The sequence below is a fragment of the Salvelinus alpinus genome, chromosome 28, assembly GCF_045679555.1.
Source record: "Salvelinus alpinus chromosome 28, SLU_Salpinus.1, whole genome shotgun sequence".
Taxonomy (NCBI): Eukaryota; Metazoa; Chordata; class Actinopteri; order Salmoniformes; family Salmonidae; genus Salvelinus; species Salvelinus alpinus.
The window spans coordinates 5145390-5169336 of NC_092113.1; the positions used below are offsets into that span (position 1 = coordinate 5145390).

The following is a 23947-nucleotide window of genomic DNA, read 5'->3' on the forward strand; positions in this document are numbered from 1 at the left end:
AACAATATTTTTTTTAAATATTTAACTTTCACACATTAAAGTCCAATACAGCTAATGAAAGACACAGATCTTGTGAATCCAGTCAACATGTCCGATTTTTAAAATGTTTTACAGGGAAGACACAATATGTAAAGATGTACATCTATTACCTAAAAACACATTAGCATAATCCACCATCTTTTATTTGTCCACCAACACCAGTAGCTATCACCAATTCGGCTAAACTAAGATATTTATAGCCCCTAACCAAGAAAAAAACTCATCAGATGACAGTCTGATAACATATTTATGGTATGGGATAGGTTTTGTTAGAAAAAAGTGCATATTTCAGGTAGATGGCATAGGTTACAATTGCACCCACCGTCACAAATGGAATAGAAAAACTACTTAGAGCAACGTGTTTACCTACTTACTAATCATCAAACATTTCGTAAAAATACACAGCATACACGAATCGAAAGACACAGATCCTGTGAATACAGACAATATTTCAGATTTTCTAAGTGTCTTACAGCGAAAACACAATAAATCGTTATATTAGCATAGCACATAGCACATAGCAGCCCAGCATTGATTCTAGCCAAAGTGAGCGATAAAAGTAAACATCGCCAAAATATATTAATTTTTTCACTAACCTTCTCAGAATTCTTCAGATGACACTCCTGTAACATCATATTACACAATCCATATAGAGTTTGATCGAAAATGTTTATATTTAGCCACCAAAATCATGGTTAGACAATGTGAAATGTAGCTCAGCTGGTCAGAAAATGTCTGTGCGCCACTTAGACAGTGATCTACTCTTATACATAAATACTCATAAACGTGACTAAAAAATATAGGGTGGACAGGGATTGATAGACAATTTAATTCTTAATACAATCGCGGAATTACATTTTTTAAATTATCCTTACTTTTCAATACAGCTTGCGCCAAGCGAAGCTACGTCAAAAAACATGGCGTCCTAAGCCACTAACATTTTTCGACAGAAACACGATTTATCATAATAAAAATGTCCTACTTTGAGCTGTTCTTCCATCAGTATCTTGGGCAAAGGATCCTTTCTTGGGTCCAATCGTCTTTTGGTGGAAAGCTGTCCTCTTGCCATGTGGAAATGCCAACTGCGTTCGGGATGAACTGGAAGCGTGCCCAGCAATTCACAGCGTTTCAGAAATAAATGTCCCAAAATCGCACTAAACGGATATAAATTGCTATAAAACGCTTTAAATTAACTACCTTATGATGTTTTTAACTCCCATAACGAGTAGAAACATGACCAGAGTAATATTACTCCCTCCACTAATGCTTGGAACAGGTGCGGGTCGGTGTCCTCTAGGCGCATGACGCAGCTCCAAAAGAGTGACTAGCCTCAGGGTTTTTTAATTTATAGTGCCTGTGAACGCGCAATCGACCCCATTCAAATCGTCATCACGTAAAGACATCCAGGGGAAGACGTAAGCAGTGTCCGTATAGTCATAGCAATAACAGTGCCCTTTTAACTGACTCCAGAACAGTGGCCAAAATTTCTGAAATCTGACTCCATGTCAGGGAAATTGCTGTAGAATGGGCTCTGTTCCACTTAGAGACAAAATTTCAACTCCTATAGAAACTATAGACTGTTTTCTATCCAATAATAATAATAATATGCATATTGTACGATCAAGAACTTTGTGGGAAGCCGTTTCAAAAATTACACGATTAGCATAAATAGTCACAACAGCGCCCCCATCCTAAACAGGTTAAGCGTATAGAATGCATTACTGACAAAAGACGATGGGTAACAGGCAATCTGTCTCTACAAGAAACTTTTATTTACGGATGAGAAGACTTTATTTACGTTTCCGACCTTCGTAATAGCGGGTTCATCCAAGATTTGTATCAGACACCAATCGCACTCCTAAGCGAGAATCGTACACAGAGTAAAGAAGAACATTTCAGCTGTTTCTCTTAAATACAGCTTAAATCTAGCATTGACTGTGTATGTTTCAGTGAAGACATATTCTGAGAATTGTGGAGTAGGTTTTCACTTAGACTGGTCGTTTTTAAAGGGCTCGTCCGGGATTTGAACCCGGGACCTCTCGCACCCAAAGCGAGAATCATACCCCTAGACCAACGAGCCACTTCCTATTGTATTTTTGATGAAGAAGACATTATTTACGTTCCTGACCTTTGTAAAAGTGGGCTCATCCAAGATTTGTAGCAGACACCAATCGCAATCTAAGCGAGAATCATACACAGAGATAAAGGAGGCAATTTCAGCTGCTTCTCTTAAATACTGCTTAAATCTAGCATTGGCTGTGTTTCAGTAAAGACACATTCAGATAATTGTGTTGAAGTTTTTTACTTTGACTTTTCCTTTTTAAAGGTCGCACCCGAAGCGAGAATCATACCCCTAAAACAACGAGCCACTTTTAAGCGTATAGAATGCATTACTGACAAAAGACGATGGGTAACAGGCAATCTGTCTCTACAAGAAACTTTTATTTACGGATGAGAAGACTTTATTTACGTTTCCAACCTTCGTAATAGCGGGTTCATCCAAGATTTGTATCAGACACCAATCGCACTCCTAAGCGAGAATCGTACACAGAGTAAAGAAGAACATTTCAGCTGTTTCTCTTAAATACAGCTTAAATCTAGCATTGACTGTGTATGTTTCAGTGAAGACATATTCTGAGAATTGTGGAATAGGTTTTCACTTAGACTGGTCCTTTTTAAAGGGCTCGTCCGGGATTTGAACCCGGGACCTCTCGCACCCGAAGCGAGAATCATACCCCTAGACCAACGAGCCACTTTCTTGTATAGTTTTGATGAAGAAGACATTATTTACGTTCCTGACCTTTGTAAAAGTGGGCTCATCCAAGATTTGTAGCAGACACCAATCGCAATCTAAGCGAGAATCATACACAGAGATAAAGGAGGCAATTTCAGCTGCTTCTCTTAAATACTGCTTAAATCTAGCATTGGCTGTGTTTCAGTAAAGACACATTCAGAGAATTGTGTTGAAGGTTTTTACTTTGACTTTTCCTTTTTAAAGGTCGCACCCGAAGTGAGAATCATACCCCTAAAACAACGAGCCACTTTTAAGCGTATAGAATGCATTACTGACAAAAGACGATGGGTAACAGGCAATCTGTCTCTACAAGAAACTTTTATTTACGGATGAGAAGGCTTTATTTACGTTTCCGACCTTCGTAATAGCGGGTTCATCCAAGATTTGTATCAGACACCAATCGCACTCCTAAGCGAGAATTGTGCACAGAGTAAAGAAGAACATTTCAGCTGTTTCTCTTAAATACAGCTTAAATCTAGCATTGACTGTGTATGTTTCAGTGAAGACATATTCTGAGAATTGTGGAATAGGTTTTCACTTAGACTGGTCCTTTTTAAAGGGCTCGTCCGGGATTTGAACCCAGGACCTCTCGCACCCGAAGCGAGAATCATACCCCTAGACCAACGAGCAACTTTCTTTTGTAGTTTTGATGAAGAAGACATTATTTACGTTCCTGACCTTTGTAAAAGTGCGCTCATCCAAGATTTGTAGCAGACACCAATCGCAATCTAAGCGAGAATCATACACAGAGATAAAGGAGGCAATTTCAGCTGCTTCTCTTAAATACTGCTTAAATCTAGCATTGGCTGTGTTTCAGTAAAGACACATTCAGAGAATTGTGTTGAAGGTTTTTACTTTGACTTTTCCTTTTTAAAGGTCGCACCCGAAGCGAGAATCATACCCCTAAAACAACGAGCCACTTTTAAGCGTATAGAATGCATTACTGATAAAAGACGATGGGTAACAGGCAATCTGTCTCTACAAGAAACTTTTATTTACGGATGAAAAGGCTTTATTTACGTTTCCGACCTTCGTAATAGCGGGTTCATCCAAGATTTGTATCAGACAGCAATCGCACTCCTAAGCGAGAATCGTACACAGAGTAAAGAAGAACATTTCAGGTGTTTCTCTTAAATACAGCTTAAATCTAGCATTGACTGTGTATGTTTCAGTGAAGACATATTCTGAGAATTGTGGAATAGGTTTTCACTTAGACTGGTCCTTTTTAAAGGGCTCGTCCGGGATTTGAACCCGGGACCTCTCGCACCCGAAGCGAGAATCATACCCCAAGACCAACGAGCCACTTTCTTTTGTAGTTTTGATGAAGAAGACATTATTTACGTTCCTGTCCTTTGTAAAAGTGGGCTCATCCAAGATTTGTAGCAGACACCAATCGCAATCTAAGCGAGAATCATACACAGAGATAAAGGAGGCAATTTCAGCTGCTTCTCTTAAATACTGCTTAAATCTAGCATTGGCTGTGTTTCAGTAAAGACACATTCAGAGAATTGTGTTGAAGGTTTTTACTTTGACTTTTCCTTTTTAAAGGTCGCACCCGAAGCGAGAATCATACCCCTAAAACAACGAGCCACTTTTAAGCGTATAGAATGCATTACTGATAAAAGACGATGGGTAACAGGCAATCTGTCTCTACAAGAAACTTTTATTTACGGATGAGAAGGGTTTATTTCCGTTTCCGACCTTCGTAATAGCGGGTTCATCCAAGATTTGTATCAGACACCAATCGCACTCCTAAGCGAGAATCATACACAGAGTAAAAGGATCCCATTTCAGCTGCTTCTCTTAAATATTGCATAAATCTAGCGTTGACTGTGTATGTTTCAGTAAAGACATATTCTGAGAATTGTGGTAAAGGTTTTCACTTAGACTGGTCCTTTTTAACCTCTAATTCCTCCCAAACCCGGATCCGGGAGCACTCCCCACAGTAAAAAAGCTGACTAGCATAGCCTAGCATAGCGTCACAAGTAAATACTAGCATCTAAATATCATTAAATCACAAGTCCAAGACACCAGATGAAATATACACATCTTGTGAATCCAGCCATCATTTCTGATTTTTAAAATGTTTTACAGGGAAGACACAATATGTAAATCTATTAGCTAACCACGTTAGCAAAAGACACCACTTTTTTTACTCCACCAGTTTTTTACTCCATCAGTAGCCATCACTAATTCGACGAAATAAAGATATAAATAGCCACTAACCAAGAAACAACTTCATAAGATGACAGTCTGATAACATATTTATTGTATAGCATATTTTTTTTTAGAAAAATGTGCATATTTCAGGTATAAATCACAGTTCTACATTGCAGCTGCAATCTGAAATAGTGCCGAAGCTGCCAGAATAATTACAGAGACCAACTCAAATACCTAATTACTCATCTTAAAACATTTCTGAAAAATACACAGCGTACAGCAAATGAAAGCCCAACATCTTGTGAATCCAGCCAATATGTCAGATTTTTTAAGTGTTTTACAGCGAAAACACAATATAGCATTATATTAGCTTAGCACAATAGCCAGAAACACAAGCAATTTACCAGCAGCACAGGTTAGCGATCGTAACAATACAGCAAAAGATATATAATTTTGGACTAACCTTGATATACTTCGTCAGATGACAGTCCTGTAACATCATATTACACAATGCATATAGGTTTTGTTCGAAAATGTGCATATTTAGCAGCACAAATCGTTGTTATACAATGTGATCAGTGGCAACAGGTCATGCATTCTGGCCGGCGCCATCTTGGAAAGGCACCTAAGTTTACGATTATTTATCGATTAGATTGACTAAAAAATACAGGTTGGACAGCAAATGAAAGATGCATTAGTTATTAATGCAACCGCTGAGTTAGATTTTTAAAATTAACGTTACTAGACATACAGTGTGCGTTACAGCCAGACTAGTGCCGCAATAACGGCGGACAAATGCGTTTACATTTTTACACATAAATACGGAATAACATCATAAATAGTCCTTACTTTTGGACGAGCTTCCATCAGAATCTTGGGCAAGGTGTCCTTTGTCCAAAAGAATCGTTGCTTTGTTGTAAAACGTTGTCTTCAACTTCGGAATTAGCAGCTAACAATAGCTATGTGGCCACAACATTCCCAAATCCCCAAAACGCAATACTAAGGAAATTCCGAAAATAGCAATATACTCGCATAAACTGATATAACTCGGTTTAAAATAACTTCGTTATGATGTTTCTAACACCTATATCGAATTAAATTACAGACGGATATAGCTAAGGCCGATAACTGAGCGTTTCAAAATGCCATCTTGAGGTCTTGCTTTGCGCAATGACGAACACCGAAAAGAGAGCGCACTTCGTTCCTTGGCCTTTTATAAGCTCTGAGAACTACGTAGACACTCCATTCCACTTCTCATTGGTTACTGACATCCAGGGGAAGGCGGGTGCAGTTCATGTCGACCCATAGGATACATACAGAGCTTTAAACTGATCTGAGAACAGAGCCTCGTTTTCAGACTTTCGCAGTTCCTGTCATGGATTTCGCTGCAGAAAGAGTTCTGGTTCACCCACAGACATAATTCAAACGGTTTTAGAAACTAGAGATTGTTTTCTATCCAATAGTAATAATAATATGCATATTGTACGAGCAAGAATTGAGTACAAGGCAGTTTAATTTGGGAACGATAAATGTCCAAGTTGAAACAGCACCCCCTGTAGTGTCAAGTGTTAAAGGGCTCATCCGGGATTTGAACCCGGGACCTCTCGCACCCGAAGCGAGAATCATACCCCTAGTAGCCATCACTAATTCGACCAAATAAAGATATAAATAGCCACTAACCAAGAAACAACTTCATAAGATGACAGTCTGATAACATATTTATTGTATAGCATATTTTTTTTTAGAAAAATGTGCATATTTCAGGTATAAATCACAGTTCTACATTGCAGCTGCAATCTGAAATAGTGCCGAAGCTGCCAGAATAATTACAGAGACCAACTCAAATACCTAATTACTCATCTTAAAACATTTCTGAAAAATACACAGCGTACAGCAAATGAAAGCCCAACATCTTGTGAATCCAGCCAATATGTCAGATTTTTTAAGTGTTTTACAGCGAAAACACAATATAGCATTATATTAGCTTAGCACAATAGCCAGAAACACAAGCAATTTACCAGCAGCACAGGTTAGCGATCGTAACAATACAGCAAAAGATATATAATTTTGGACTAACCTTGATATACTTCGTCAGATGACAGTCCTGTAACATCATATTACACAATGCATATAGGGTTTGTTCGAAAATGTGCATATTTAGCAGCACAAATCGTTGTTATACAATGTGATCAGTGGCAACAGGTCATGCATTCTGGCCGGCGCCATCTTGGAAAGGCACCTAAGTTTACGATTATTTATCGATTAGATTGACTAAAAAATACAGGTTGGACAGCAAATGAAAGATGCATTAGTTATTAATGCAACCGCTGAGTTAGATTTTTAAAATTAACGTTACTAGACATACAGTGTGCGTTACAGCCAGACTAGTGCCGCAATAACGGCGGACAAATGCGTTTACATTTTTACACATAAATACGGAATAACATCATAAATAGTCCTTACTTTTGGACGAGCTTCCATCAGAATCTTGGGCAAGGTGTCCTTTGTCCAAAAGAATCGTTGCTTTGTTGTAAAACGTTGTCTTCAACTTCGGAATTAGCAGCTAACAATAGCTATGTGGCCACAACATTCCCAAATCCCCAAAACGCAATACTAAGGAAATTCCGAAAATAGCAATATACTCGCATAAACTGATATAACTCGGTTTAAAATAACTTCGTTATGATGTTTCTAACACCTATATCGAATTAAATTACAGACGGATATAGCTAAGGCCGATAACTGAGCGTTTCAAAATGCCATCTTGAGGTCTTGCTTTGCGCAATGACGAACGACGAAAAGAGAGCGCACTTCGTTCCTTGGCCTTTTATAAGCTCTGAGAACTACGTAGACACTCCATTCCACTTCTCATTGGTTACTGACATCCAGGGGAAGGCGGGTGCAGTTCATGTCGACCCATAGGATACATACAGAGCTTTAAACTGATCTGAGAACAGAGCCTCGTTTTCAGACTTTCGCAGTTCCTGTCATGGATTTCGCTGCAGAAAGAGTTCTGGTTCACCCACAGACATAATTCAAACGGTTTTAGAAACTAGAGATTGTTTTCTATCCAATAGTAATAATAATATGCATATTGTACGAGCAAGAATTGAGTACAAGGCAGAACGATAAATGTCCAAGTTGAAACAGCACCCCTTGTAGTGTCAAGAGTTAAAGGGCTCATCCGGGATTTGAACCCGGGACCTCTCGCACCCGAAGCGAGAATCATACCCCTAGACCAACGAGCCACTTTCGTGTGTATTTATGATGAAGAAGACATTATTTACGTTCCTGACCTTTGAAAATGAGGGCTCATCCAATATTTGTAGCAGACACCAATCACAATCTAAGCGAGAATCATACACAGAGATAAAGGAGGCAATTTCAGCTGCTTCTCTTAAATACTGCTTAAATCTAGCATTGGCTGTGTTTCAGTAAAGACACATTCGGAGAATTGTGTTGAAGGTTTTTACTTTGACTTTTCCTTTTTAAAGGTCGCACCCGAAGCGAGAATCATACCCCTAAAACAACGAGCCACTTTTAAGCGTGTAGAATGCATTACTGATAAAAGACAATGGGTAACAGGCAATCTGTCTCTACAAGTAACTTTTATTTACGGATGAGAAGACTTTATTTACGTTTCCGACCTTCGTAATAGCGGGTTCATCCAAGATTTGTATCAGACACCAATCGCACTCTTAAGCGAGAACCATACACAGAGTAAAAGGATCCCATTTCAGCTGCTTCTCTTAAATATTGCATAAATCTAGCGTTGACTGTGTATGTTTCAGTAAAGACATATTCTGAGAATTGTGGTAAAGGTTTTCACTTAGACTGGTCCTTTTTAACCTCTAATTCCTCCCAAACCCGGATCCGGGAGCACCCCCCACAGTAAAAAAGCTGACTAGCATAGCCTAGCATAGCGTCACAAGTAAATACTAGCATCTAAATATCATTAAATCACAAGTCCAAGACACCAGATGAAAGATACACATCTTATGAATCCAGCCATCATTTCTGATTTTTAAAATGTTTTACAGGGAAGACACAATATGTAAATCTATTAGCTAACCACGTTAGCAAAAGACACCACTTTTTTTACTCCACCAGTTTTTTACTCCATCAGTAGCCATCACTAATTCGACGAAATAAAGATATAAATAGCCACTAACCAAGAAACAACTTCATAAGATGACAGTCTGATAACATATTTATTGTATAGCATATTTTTTTTTAGAAAAATGTGCATATTTCAGGTATAAATCACAGTTCTACATTGCAGCTGCAATCTGAAATAGTGCCGAAGCTGCCAGAATAATTACAGAGACCAACTCAAATACCTAATTACTCATCTTAAAACATTTCTGAAAAATACACAGCGTACAGCAAATGAAAGCCCAACATCTTGTGAATCCAGCCAATATGTCAGATTTTTTAAGTGTTTTACAGCGAAAACACAATATAGCATTATATTAGCTTAGCACAATAGCCAGAAACACAAGCAATTTACCAGCAGCACAGGTTAGCGATCGTAACAATACAGCAAAAGATATATAATTTTGGACTAACCTTGATATACTTCGTCAGATGACAGTCCTGTAACATCATATTACACAATGCATATAGGTTTTGTTCGAAAATGTGCATATTTAGCAGCACAAATCGTTGTTATACAATGTGATCAGTGGCAACAGGTCATGCATTCTGGCCGGCGCCATCTTGGAAAGGCACCTAAGTTTACGATTATTTATCGATTAGATTGACTAAAAAATACAGGTTGGACAGCAAATGAAAGATGCATTAGTTATTAATGCAACCGCTGAGTTAGATTTTTAAAATTAACGTTACTAGACATACAGTGTGCGTTACAGCCAGACTAGTGCCGCAATAACGGCGGACAAATGCGTTTACATTTTTCCACATAAATACGGAATAACATCATAAATAGTCCTTACTTTTGGACGAGCTTCCATCAGAATCTTGGGCAAGGTGTCCTTTGTCCAAAAGAATCGTTGCTTTGTTGTAAAACGTTGTCTTCAACTTCGGAATTAGCAGCTAACAATAGCTATGTGGCCACAACATTCCCAAATCCCCAAAACGCAATACTAAGGAAATTCCGAAAATAGCAATATACTCGCATAAACTGATATAACTCGGTTTAAAATAACTTCGTTATGATGTTTCTAACACCTATATCGAATTAAATTACAGACGGATATAGCTAAGGCCGATAACTGAGCGTTTCAAAATGCCATCTTGAGGTCTTGCTTTGCGCAATGACGAACGACGAAAAGAGAGCGCACTTCGTTCCTTGGCCTTTTATAAGCTCTGAGAACTACGTAGACACTCCATTCCACTTCTCATTGGTTACTGACATCCAAGGGAAGGCGGGTGCAGTTCATGTCGACCCATAGGATACATACAGAGCTTTAAACTGATCTGAGAACAGAGCCTCGTTTTCAGACTTTCGCAGTTCCTGTCATGGATTTCGCTGCAGAAAGAGTTCTGGTTCACCCACAGACATAATTCAAACGGTTTTAGAAACTAGAGATTGTTTTCTATCCAATAGTAATAATAATATGCATATTGTACGAGCAAGAATTGAGTACGAGGCAGTTTAATTTGGGAACGATAAATGTCCAAGTTGAAACAGCACCCCCTGTAGTGTCAAGAGTTAACTTCTCACGAGTCACCAACCCTGATCCGGTAGCACCCCCCCATCATTAAATCACAAGTCCAAGACACCAGATGAAAGATACAGGTCTTGTGAATAAAGCCACCATTTCAGATTTTTTAAATGTTTTACAGGGAAGACACAATATGTAAATCTATTAGCTAACCACGTTAGCAAAGGACACGATTTTTTTACTCCCAATAGTTTTTTCCTGCGTCAGTAGCTATCACTAATTCGACTAAATAAAAATATATATAGCCACTAACCAAGAAACAACTTCATAAGATGACAGTCTGATAACATATTTATGGTATAGCATAGTTTTTTTTTGGAAAAATTTGCATTTTTCAGGTATAAATCACAGTTCTACATTGCAGCTGCAATCTGAAATAGTGCTGACCCAGCCAGAACAATTACAGAGACCAACGTCATATAACGAATTACTCATCTTAAAACATTTCAGAAAAATACACAGCGTACAGATATTGAAAGCCCAACATCTGGTGAATCCAAACAATATTTCAGATTTATTAAATGTTTTATAACGAAAACAAAATGTAGCGCTAAATTAGCATAGCTATACCAGGCAGATTCGGCTAGGCGCCCACGGCCAGTTCACATGCACAACAGATATGATATAACATCGTAAATTGGGTCTTACTATGGCTGATCTTTCATCAGAATGTTGATCAAAGTGTCCTTTGTCAAGATGAGTCGTTGGTTCCGTTCAGAATTGTTCCTTTCCCACTCCATTTAGCACAGGTACTGGTCGAGTGGCACGGATCTCTCAAACGTAAATAAAATCAGACAACGGAACACCACAAAACTCCCGAAAAAATTCAAATAATCTGATTAAACTATATTGAAAAAACATACATTACGATGATCTGGTCACATGTATCAAACAAACTTCGAGACGGAGATAGTTTTCATCCATAATGGCCGCACAACAGAAGACAATCGCAGCTACAAGTCGCACGATTTAGAAAACCGGAAGTTGTCGGTCACGCCAAAGAATTAGCTCTCATTTCACGTCAGTCCCAGATAAACAAGATATTTTTCCTCTGACGTCCTCTTGACACCCAGAGGAAGGCCAATGAGGTGTGTTTTTCGGGTCATAGGGGGCACGACCATATGTAGGCAGAGCGTTGAAGCTGGCATACACATCTTGCTTTTTTCTTCTTGGTCATGGAAAGTGCTGTCAAATGACTTCTGTATCACTCAGAGACAAAATTGAAACGGTTTTAGAAACTAGAGATTGTTTTCTTTCCAATGGTATTATTTATATGCATATAGTAAGAGCAATAATTGAATAAGAGGCAGTTTAATCTGTAGAGCAAATTATGCTAATGGGAAAATAGCACCCCCTGTATTCTCAAGAAGTTAAAGGGCTCGTCCGGGATTTGAACCCGGGACCTCTCGCACCCGAAGCGAGAATCATACCCCTAGACCAACGAGCCACTTTCTTGTGTATTTATGATGAAGAAGACATTATTTACGTTCCTGACCTTTGAAAATGAGGGCTCATCCAATATTTGTAGCAGACACCAATCACAATCTAAGCGAGAATCATACACAGAGATAAAGGAGGCAATTTCAGCTGCTTCTCTTAAATACTGCTTAAATCTAGCATTGGCTGTGTTTCAGTAAAGACACATTCGGAGAATTGTGTTGAAGGTTTTTACTTTGACTTTTCCTTTTTAAAGGTCGCACCCGAAGCGAGAATCATACCCCTAAAACAACGAGCCACTTTTAAGCGTGTAGAATGCATTACTGATAAAAGACAATGGGTAACAGGCAATCTGTCTCTACAAGTAACTTTTATTTACGGATGAGAAGACTTTATTTACGTTTCCGACCTTCGTAATAGCGGGTTCATCCAAGATTTGTATCAGACACCAATCGCACTCTTAAGCGAGAACCATACACAGAGTAAAAGGATCCCATTTCAGCTGCTTCTCTTAAATATTGCATAAATCTAGCGTTGACTGTGTATGTTTCAGTAAAGACATATTCTGAGAATTGTGGTAAAGGTTTTCACTTAGACTGGTCCTTTTTAACCTCTAATTCCTCCCAAACCCGGATCCGGGAGCACCCCCCACAGTAAAAAAGCTGACTAGCATAGCCTAGCATAGCGTCACAAGTAAATACTAGCATCTAAATATCATTAAATCACAAGTCCAAGACACCAGATGAAAGATACACATCTTATGAATCCAGCCATCATTTCTGATTTTTAAAATGTTTTACAGGGAAGACACAATATGTAAATCTATTAGCTAACCATGTTAGCAAAAGACACCACTTTTTTTACTCCACCAGTTTTTTACTCCATCAGTAGCCATCACTAATTCGACGAAATAAAGATATAAATAGCCACTAACCAAGAAACAACTTCATAAGATGACAGTCTGATAACATATTTATTGTATAGCATATTTTTTTTTAGAAAAATGTGCATATTTCAGGTATAAATCACAGTTCTACATTGCAGCTGCAATCTGAAATAGTGCCGAAGCTGCCAGAATAATTACAGAGACCAACTCAAATACCTAATTACTCATCTTAAAACATTTCTGAAAAATACACAGCGTACAGCAAATGAAAGCCCAACATCTTGTGAATCCAGCCAATATGTCAGATTTTTTAAGTGTTTTACAGCGAAAACACAATATAGCATTATATTAGCTTAGCACAATAGCCAGAAACACAAGCAATTTACCAGCAGCACAGGTTAGCGATCGTAACAATACAGCAAAAGATATATAATTTTGGACTAACCTTGATATACTTCGTCAGATGACAGTCCTGTAACATCATATTACACAATGCATATAGGTTTTGTTCGAAAATGTGCATATTTAGCAGCACAAATCGTTGTTATACAATGTGATCAGTGGCAACAGGTCATGCATTCTGGCCGGCGCCATCTTGGAAAGGCACCTAAGTTTACGATTATTTATCGATTAGATTGACTAAAAAATACAGGTTGGACAGCAAATGAAAGATGCATTAGTTATTAATGCAACCGCTGAGTTAGATTTTTAAAATTAACGTTACTAGACATACAGTGTGCGTTACAGCCAGACTAGTGCCGCAATAACGGCGGACAAATGCGTTTACATTTTTCCACATAAATACGGAATAACATCATAAATAGTCCTTACTTTTGGACGAGCTTCCATCAGAATCTTGGGCAAGGTGTCCTTTGTCCAAAAGAATCGTTGCTTTGTTGTAAAACGTTGTCTTCAACTTCGGAATTAGCAGCTAACAATAGCTATGTGGCCACAACATTCCCAAATCCCCAAAACGCAATACTAAGGAAATTCCGAAAATAGCAATATACTCGCATAAACTGATATAACTCGGTTTAAAATAACTTCGTTATGATGTTTCTAACACCTATATCGAATTAAATTACAGACGGATATAGCTAAGGCCGATAACTGAGCGTTTCAAAATGCCATCTTGAGGTCTTGCTTTGCGCAATGACGAACGACGAAAAGAGAGCGCACTTCGTTCCTTGGCCTTTTATAAGCTCTGAGAACTACGTAGACACTCCATTCCACTTCTCATTGGTTACTGACATCCAAGGGAAGGCGGGTGCAGTTCATGTCGACCCATAGGATACATACAGAGCTTTAAACTGATCTGAGAACAGAGCCTCGTTTTCAGACTTTCGCAGTTCCTGTCATGGATTTCGCTGCAGAAAGAGTTCTGGTTCACCCACAGACATAATTCAAACGGTTTTAGAAACTAGAGATTGTTTTCTATCCAATAGTAATAATAATATGCATATTGTACGAGCAAGAATTGAGTACGAGGCAGTTTAATTTGGGAACGATAAATGTCCAAGTTGAAACAGCACCCCCTGTAGTGTCAAGAGTTAACTTCTCACGAGTCACCAACCCTGATCCGGTAGCACCCCCCCATCATTAAATCACAAGTCCAAGACACCAGATGAAAGATACAGGTCTTGTGAATAAAGCCACCATTTCAGATTTTTTAAATGTTTTACAGGGAAGACACAATATGTAAATCTATTAGCTAACCACGTTAGCAAAGGACACGATTTTTTTACTCCCAATAGTTTTTTCCTGCATCAGTAGCTATCACTAATTCGACTAAATAAAAATATATATAGCCACTAACCAAGAAACAACTTCATAAGATGACAGTCTGATAACATATTTATGGTATAGCATAGTTTTTTTTTGAAAAAATTTGCATTTTTCAGGTATAAATCACAGTTCTACATTGCAGCTGCAATCTGAAATAGTGCTGACCCAGCCAGAACAATTACAGAGACCAACGTCATATAACGAATTACTCATCTTAAAACATTTCAGAAAAATACACAGCGTACAGATATTGAAAGCCCAACATCTGGTGAATCCAAACAATATTTCAGATTTATTAAATGTTTTATAACGAAAACAAAATGTAGCGCTAAATTAGCATAGCTATACCAGGCAGATTCGGCTAGGCGCCCACGGCCAGTTCACATGCACAACAGATATGATATAACATCGTAAATTGGGTCTTACTATGGCTGATCTTTCATCAGAATGTTGATCAAAGTGTCCTTTGTCAAGATGAGTCGTTGGTTCCGTTCAGAATTGTTCCTTTCCCACTCCATTTAGCACAGGTACTGGTCGAGTGGCACGGATCTCTCAAACGTAAATAAAATCAGACAACGGAACACCACAAAACTCCCGAAAAAATTCAAATAATCTGATTAAACTATATTGAAAAAACATACATTACGATGATCTGGTCACATGTATCAAACAAACTTCGAGACGGAGATAGTTTTCATCCATAATGGCCGCACAACAGAAGACAATCGCAGCTACAAGTCGCACGATTTAGAAAACCGGAAGTTGTCGGTCACGCCAAAGAATTAGCTCTCATTTCACGTCAGTCCCAGATAAACAAGATATTTTTCCTCTGACGTCCTCTTGACACCCAGAGGAAGGCCAATGAGGTGTGTTTCGGGTCATAGGGGGCACGACCATATGTAGGCAGAGCGTTGAAGCTGGCATACACATCTTGCTTTTTTCTTCTTGGTCATGGAAAGTGCTGTCAAATGACTTCTGTATCACTCAGAGACAAAATTGAAACGGTTTTAGAAACTAGAGATTGTTTTCTTTCCAATGGTATTATTTATATGCATATAGTAAGAGCAATAATTGAATAAGAGGCAGTTTAATCTGTAGAGCAAATTATGCTAATGGGAAAATAGCACCCCCTGTATTCTCAAGAAGTTAAAGGGCTCGTCCGGGATTTGAACCCGGGACCTCTCGCACCCGAAGCGAGAATCATACCCCTAGACCAACGAGCCACTTTCTTGTGTATTTATGATGAAGAAGACATTATTTACGTTCCTGACCTTTGAAAATGTGGGCTCATCCAATATTTGTAGCAGACACCAATCACAATCTAAGCGAGAATCATACACAGAGATAAAGGAGGCAATTTCAGCTGCTTCTCTTAAATACTGCTTAAATCTAGCATTGGCTGTGTTTCAGTAAAGACACATTCGGAGAATTGTGTTGAAGGTTTTTACTTTGACTTTTCCTTTTTAAAGGTCGCACCCGAAGCGAGAATCATACCCCTAAAACAACGAGCCACTTTTAAGCGTGTAGAATGCATTACTGATAAAAGACAATGGGTAACAGGCAATCTGTCTCTACAAGAAACTTTTATTTACGGATGAGAAGACATTATTTACGTTTCCGACCTTCGTAATAGCGGGTTCATCCAAGATTTGTATCAGACACCAATCGCACTCTTAAGCGAGAATCATACACAGAGTAAAAGGAGCCCATTTCAGCTGCTTCTCACAAACCCGGATCCGGGATCCCCCCCATCAAAAAAGCTGACTAGCATAGCCTAGCCTAAAGCCACAGGGATATCATATAATAAAATGTTCATGAAATCACAAGTCCAAGACACCAAATGAAAGATACACATCTTGTGAATCCAGCCATCATTTCTGATTTTTAAAACGTTTTACAGGGAAGACACAATATGTATTTCTATTAGCTAACCACCATAGCAAAAGACAACTTTTTTTTCTCCACCATTTTATTCCTGCATAGGTAGCTATCACAAATTCGACCAAATAAAGATATAAATAGTCACTAACCAAGAAACAACTTCATCAGATGACAGTCTGATAACATATTTATTGTATAGCATATGTTTTGTTAGAAAAATGTGCATATTTCAGGTATAAATCACAGTTCTACATTGCAGCTGCAATCTGAAATAGCGCCGAAGCAGCCAGAATAATTACAGAGACCAACGTCAAATACCTAAATACTCATCATAAAACATTTCTGAAAAATACACAGCATACAGCAAATGAAAGACCAACATCTTGTGAATCCAGCCAATATTTCAGATTTTTTAAGTGTTTTACAGCGAAAACACAATATAGCATTATATTAGCTTAGCACAATAGCCAGAAACACAAGCCATTTACCAGCAGCAAAGGTTAGCGATCGTAACAAACCAGCAAAAGATATATAATTTTTGACTAACCTTCATAAACTTCATCAGATGACAGTCCTGTAACATCATATTACACAATGCATATAGGTTTTGTTCGAAAATGTGCATATGTAGCGGCACAAATCGTGGTTATACAATGTGATTAGTAGCCAAACTTCAAGCAATCTGTCCGGCGCCATCTTGGAGAGGCACCTAATCTAATCAATAACTAATCATACACTTGACTAAAAAATACAGGTTGGACAGCAAATGAAAGATACATTAGTTCTTAATGCAACCGCTGTGTTAGATTTTTAAAATTAACGTTACTACGACATACAGCGTGCGCTAAAGCGAGACCGCACCGAAATTCATGGCGGAATTATTGTTTAACATTTTTCAACATAAATACGAATTAACAGCATAAAGACTTCTTACTATTTGTTGAGCTTCCATCAGAATCTTGGGCAAGGTGTCCTTTGTCCAGAACAATCGTCTTTTGGTTGAAAGATGTCCTCTTCTCCTGTAGAATTAGCAGCTAACGCTAGCCATGTGCCGGAGAGGTGTCCAACTCGCGATGACGCGTGACAAAGAAATTCCAGAAAATCGCAATAAACTGCTATAAACTGCTATAAGTCGGTTTAAATGAACTACCTTATGAAGTTTTTAAGACAAAAATCAAATTAAATCAAAGCCGGAGATATAGAACTTCTAAAACGAAAGCTTTTCAGGACGCCATGCTGATGTCCCTCCTGCGTCAGGCCCCCCGTTGAAAAGGCCAGACCTTCCGTTCCAAGAGCTTTTATATTGCCCCAGATGGTGCAATCCACTCCATTCAAATTCTCACCGCTTACTGACATCTAGGGGAAGGCGTATGCAGTGCATGTAGCCCCATAGCTTACATGGGAATTTATAAACTGACCCTGGAACAGAGACCTCGATTTCAGAAATCTCACTTCCTGACAGGAAGTGTGCTGCAGAATGAGTTCTGTTTCACTCAGAGAAATAATTCAAACGGTTTTAGAAACTAGAGAGTGTTTTCTATCCAATAGTAATAATAATATGCATATTGTACGAGCAAGAATTGAGTACGAGGATGTTTAATTTGGGAACGATATTTTACAAAGTTGAAACAGCACCCCCTATATTGACAAGAAGTTAAATACTGCATAAATCTAGCGTTGACTGTGTATGTTTCAGTAAAGACATATTCTGAGAATTGTGGTAAAGGTTATCACTTAGACTAGTCCTTTTTAAAGGGCTCATCCGGGATTTGAACCCGGGACCTCTCGCACCCGAAGCGAGAATCATACCCCTAGACCAACGAGCCACTTTCTTTTGTATTTATGATGAAGAAGACATTATTTACGTTCCTGACCTTTGAAAATGTGGGCTCATCCAATATTTGTAGCAGACACCAATCACAATCTAAGCGAGAATCATACACAGAGATAAAGGAGGCAATTTCAGCTGCTTCTCTTAAATACTGCTTAAATCTAGCATTGGCTGTGTTTCAATAAAGACACATTCGGAGAATTGTGTTGTAGGTTTTTACTTTGACTTTTCCTTTTTAAAGGTCGCACCAAAAGCAAGAATCATACCCCTAAAACAACGAGCCACTTTTAAGCGTAAAGAATGCATTACTGATAAAAGACGATGGGTAACAGGCAATCTGTCTCTACAAGAAACTTTTATTTACGGATGAGAAGACTTTATTTACGTTTCCGACCTCGGGTTCATCCAAGATTTGTATCAGACACCAATCGCACTCTTAAGCGAGAATCATACACAGAGTAAAAGGAGCCCATTTCATCTGCTTCTCTTAAATACTGCTTAAATCTAGCATTGCCTGTGTATGTTTCAGTGAAGACATATTCTGAGAATTGATGTAAAGGTTTTCACTTAGACTGGTCCTTTTTAAATAATCTTGTCCAGGATTTAAACCCGGGACCTCTCGCAACCAAAGAAAGAATCATACCCCTTGACAAACAAGCCACTTTGTAGTGTATGTAAGGCATTACTGATAAAAGACGACGGGTTATAGCCAATCTGTCTCCACATTATACTTTTTTTTATGGATGATGAAGACTTTATTATTGTTCCTGACCTTTGTAATTGCGGGCTCATCCGAGATTTGAAGCAGAGGCCAATCGCACTCTAAGCGAGAATCATACACGGAGAAAAAGGAGCCCATTTCAGCTGTTTCTCTTAAATACTGCTTAAATCTAGCGTTGGCTGTGTTTGTTTCAGTAAAGACATATTCTGATATTTAATGTAAAGGTTTTCACTAAGACTGTTATTTTCTAAAGGGCTCAGCCTACGCAACCAACGCAAGCTTTAACCCATATATTCAGAGAAGCAGATAAAATGGCCTCCTTAATCTTAGTGGATGATTCTTGCTTAGATTGCGATTGGTCTCTGGTTCAAATCTCACATGAGCTAACTATTACAAAGGTGAGAAATGTAAATAAAGTCTTCATTAATCATACATTTTTTTATGTTCCATATGGGAACATATTGGCTGTTATTCGTCGTCTTTCATCAGTAATGCCTTGTGTATACTAGAAAGTAGCTCGTTGGTCTTGGGTTTTGATTCTTGCTTCGGGTGTGAGATGTCCTGGGTTTAAATCCTGGATGAGCCCTTTATAAAGGGGCAATCTAATTGAAAACCTGAATATCCATTTTTTTATATTTAATTTTTTCGTTTTCCAATTAAGAACATTCAAAACAAAAATGAAAAGGTTTTAGACAAAAATATAACAAAGTGACAATAACCTTACAAGACAACAGACAAGCGTCAAATATATATATATACAAAAATACAATAAATTAAAGTCATAATAAAAAAAGAATGAGATATTGGATCAGGCTACATATTATACATGAGTGTGTAGAGATTCAGTCAATGTGATGTGAGGGGAGATTCTCCATATAGTCAATAAAAGGTTGCCAAATTCTGTAAAATGTCTCTAACTTATTCCTCAAGCAGTAAGTGATTTTCGCCAGTGGGATACAACTATTAACTTCCGATAGCCACATTGCAACTTGGCAGTGGGAATCTGATTTCCATGTCAAGGCAATACATTTCTTGGCAATCGCTAGCAATATTTCTGTTAGCTTTATAGTATGGCTTTGCCTAAGATTGGAATTAGTAAAGTTACCCAGTAGAAAGGGAATGCAACCCCATGAATTTAGGACAAGGTATCGCATACCCCCTGCCATAAACCGTGTATTTTTGAACACTGCCAAGTGGAATGGAGGAATGTTCCTTCATCTGAGCCACATCTAAAACATAGGGAGGAGATATCAGGGTTGAACTTGTGCAATCTAGATGGGGTGATATAGAGTTGATGGAGGAAATTAATCTGGATCAGTCTGTATCTGGAGTTCAATGTGGATGTAATACCATCCCTGCATAGGTCACTCCATAGTCCCTCATCAAGATTAATACCCAGATATTTTCCCCATCTAAGTCGGGGTTTATCTAGCTCAGGCAGTGTTAGTCCTGACATAAGAGCATCGGGAAATGGTAAACACGGGAAATGGTCTTGAATAGTGGTTGGTCTGCATGGCAGAGTTGTTCAATAGGTTACATCTTAGGTAGGTTCCATTGTCCCTTGAGAGTCACCCTAATTAAATGTCGTAGTTGTAGGTAACTAAAGAAGTCCCTGTTAGGCAATGGTATTTCTGTTTCAGCTGATCAAAAGACATAAGAACTCCCTCCTCATAACAATGTTCCAGAAGAGTGATCCCCTTATCAGACCATGGTCTAAAGTTACTATTCTGGAAAAACATAGGGATCAATCTATTGTTCTATAGAGGGGTTTTAGGGGAAAGAAATTCCTCTCGTCCGAACAGCTCATGCAGTTTGCACCATGCCAGGACAGAATGTATAATTAAAGGGTTGTCTGTGATGGTTTTTATAGATTTCCTGTCCCATTTGTAAAACAATTCTGCCCAAGTGTTATCAATGTTCAACCATGAAAGAGAAGAACCATTGTCAAACCTCTGAGCTAGAAATCTAGACTGCGCAGCCCAGTAGTACATTCTAAAATTGGGGAGGTTTAAGCCCCCTTGACCGTAATCAAGGGTCAGTTTATCCAGGCTAACTCTATAGGTTTTGCCGTGGCAGACAAACCGTCTGGTCAGCTTGTCGAGAGAGGAAAAGAATCCTGCAGGCACAGGGATAGGGAGAGATTGAAACAAATATAGAAATCTGGCCAGGGCATTCATTTTAATTACATTAATTCTACCCAGTAGAGTGAGAGGCAAGTATGTGAAGCCCATAGGCGACCATCTAAAAGGAAACTTATGCTTGATGGTATGATGGTCTTGGTGACCAGTTTACAATCTGTGTTAAGGAGAGAGATTGGTCTATAGGAGGTGAACTTTAGCGGGGTTTTCCCTTTCTTGTGAATTACTGTAATCATTGCTTGAGAGAAAGACTCTGGAAAGCAGTTGTCCTCCCCGGCTTTTTTAAGTACCTCCATAAGGTAGGGGACCAACAGCTCCTTAAATTCTTTATTGACTCTGGAAGGAAGCCATCCTCCCCAGGAGATTTATGAGAAGGTAAGGATTTAACAGCCTCCAACAATTCAGAGACTGAGAACTATTCACTCAGTCTTCCTCTGACAGGCATGGGAGGTTGACGCTTCGAACACACCGACTGCATCTTTGCATCACTGCTGCATAACATTTTGCACAGCTAGGCAACTATACTGATGCAGGTACCTTTTGCAGATGGTCGCATGCGGTTGGACACATGGAGGTGAGAATCATTTTCGCAGTATCCTCAAAACCGTGTCTTTTTGACACAACTGCTGACAGCTACAGGGACATAAACACAAAAAAATGCTGCTTGGAGGCAAGTGTCCACGATAGTAGGATTGCCAGGTCAGTTTAGTAGTGAGCTTGTGCTAGATGTGGCTAGTTAGCGTTAGCTAGCTAGCTAACCTAGCTTGCTAACCTAGCCAATGAGGTGTGTGTGTGAAAGAAATAGTCAAATAAATTATGCTAGTTACTACCCCTGATAACTTTACCAAATAATCATGTTTGAAAGAGTGTGAGTGTGTATGCTAGATAAATAGTAATAGAAATGGTCAAAACTACTGTACCCCTGATAATTTGGTCAGATAACCATGTGTGTGTGTCTATGTACAGTAGGTGACATGTCCATGATACCTATCTAATAACTATAGTTATGCTAGGTAATGGTTTGGCTTATCATGTTCGTGTCTATGTAGAAGAAGACTGTAGGAGGAAGTGGAGAGGACTCAGGGACAGGTATCAGAGAGAAAGAAGGACAGAGAAAGAGAAGAAGAGGTCTGGGTCAGCAGCTTCAGGCCAGCAGCCTTGGCGCTTCTGCCACATTCTTTCTTTTCTGGATCCATTTATTGTGCCTAGGGTAACGAGTGGCAATTTTACCGCCAGACCATCTACTACGTCATCCACAAGTGTTGTCGCCTCCGGTGCATCACGACCCTCAACGTCACCTACAAGTGCGACCATCGCAGTGCAGCCATGGAAGATGATGAAATGGAGAAAGCACCTCTGGATCAGGGACCACCTGAGATTATTATGAACCTCACGGAAGTGACCACTGAGGACCTCGTTGAACAGGATGTGGCCGTGGAGACAGAGAGAGAAACGAAGAGGAACAACGTCACACCAGGCGTCATCGGAGGTACCAGCCGCCAGATCCACTCAACTCATTTCAGCAGAGGCTCCTCCAAGCCGTCGAGAGGGATGCAGCCCAACCTGATGCTCACAGGAAGGAGGATGAAGAGACCCTCTTTGCCACGAGACTGGTGCCAACACTGAGGAGGCTGCCTCAGCAAAGAAAAGCAGCAGTCAAGGTTAAAATGTATCAGCTGCTTTTCGATAACAAGTTCAAGAGTACTTATTTTTTTCTCCACATCACAGGTAGTGTCATAAGTGTTGCGACAGTGAAGTAAAGTAGGTCATTTTTACAGTATAGTCATGTAGGTTAATTGGTATTTCAGATCAAAGTATTAATATGAGGCAAATGTATAGCTGTTCTTTCTGGGTTAGAAAATATCCTAAAACAACAGTTTGCTGTCTACATATTTGCCTGTCACATTCATCTTTTGATCTGAAATCCAACTTCCATGACTAAACAGCAAGTATTACCAACTTTACCACACTGTTCCTATATTCATGCCACTAACTACACCATACAAGCAGTATTTAGTTAACATAAATCTCACCTTTTATGTTAAGCTTGTATGTGTTTTTTGTCTTCCCTTTCAGAAATGGAGTCAATTTAGCCGGCCAGCTCACAGGAAGGACAGGAAGAGGAGTTGTCTGGGTGTTGTTTTGACCTCCCTCATTGTACCTTTCTTTTCACACACGTCAGTTCCGTTTAAATTCAGTCAATTCATAGTCATTTGTTTATAAAGTCTTAGGATAGCATTCATTATTAGTGTTACATAGATTTCTGAATTGACAGAATTGAAACTCATACACCGGAGAATTCACAGATGCTCTTGTTGGTCTCTTACGAGACTAAAGGTGAATATATTTATTTCATTTAAAACCACTTGAAAACCAGGGTGTTGAAACTGTTTGTGAAGTTATGTTCCATCGACTGGTCCATGACATCCAGGGGCCATTTGTTTGTTTAGCTGTTATGGCTACACATTATTAAATTTTTTCCAGAGACAGAGACACACACACACCTCTTCTCCACTCCTCTCTGTGCCTCAGATCTCCAGTGCCCTGCCCTCTCTCTCTTTATGGCCATGTCTGAAGTTCCCCTACTA

The 23947-nt window shown here is 39.0% G+C and overlaps 7 non-coding genes across 7 annotated transcripts; all 7 read right to left on the reverse strand.

Moving 5' to 3' along the window:
• Window positions 1-2047: 2047 nt before the first annotated feature.
• Window positions 2048-2119, reverse strand: trnap-ugg (transfer RNA proline (anticodon UGG)). Its single transcript has one exon. It is a non-coding gene; the product is annotated as a tRNA-Pro (tRNA).
• Window positions 2120-2719: 600 nt separating this feature from the next.
• On the reverse strand, window positions 2720-2791 carry trnap-cgg (transfer RNA proline (anticodon CGG)). Its single transcript has one exon. It is a non-coding gene; the product is annotated as a tRNA-Pro (tRNA).
• A 1272-nt stretch (window positions 2792-4063) lies between these two features.
• Window positions 4064-4135, reverse strand: trnap-cgg (transfer RNA proline (anticodon CGG)). Its single transcript has one exon. It is a non-coding gene; the product is annotated as a tRNA-Pro (tRNA).
• A 4034-nt stretch (window positions 4136-8169) lies between these two features.
• On the reverse strand, window positions 8170-8241 carry trnap-cgg (transfer RNA proline (anticodon CGG)). Its single transcript has one exon. It is a non-coding gene; the product is annotated as a tRNA-Pro (tRNA).
• Window positions 8242-12055: 3814 nt separating this feature from the next.
• On the reverse strand, window positions 12056-12127 carry trnap-cgg (transfer RNA proline (anticodon CGG)). Its single transcript has one exon. It is a non-coding gene; the product is annotated as a tRNA-Pro (tRNA).
• Window positions 12128-15939: 3812 nt separating this feature from the next.
• On the reverse strand, window positions 15940-16011 carry trnap-cgg (transfer RNA proline (anticodon CGG)). Its single transcript has one exon. It is a non-coding gene; the product is annotated as a tRNA-Pro (tRNA).
• A 2412-nt stretch (window positions 16012-18423) lies between these two features.
• trnap-cgg (transfer RNA proline (anticodon CGG)) lies at window positions 18424-18495 on the reverse strand. The gene has a single exon. It is a non-coding gene; the product is annotated as a tRNA-Pro (tRNA).
• Window positions 18496-23947: the final 5452 nt, after the last annotated feature.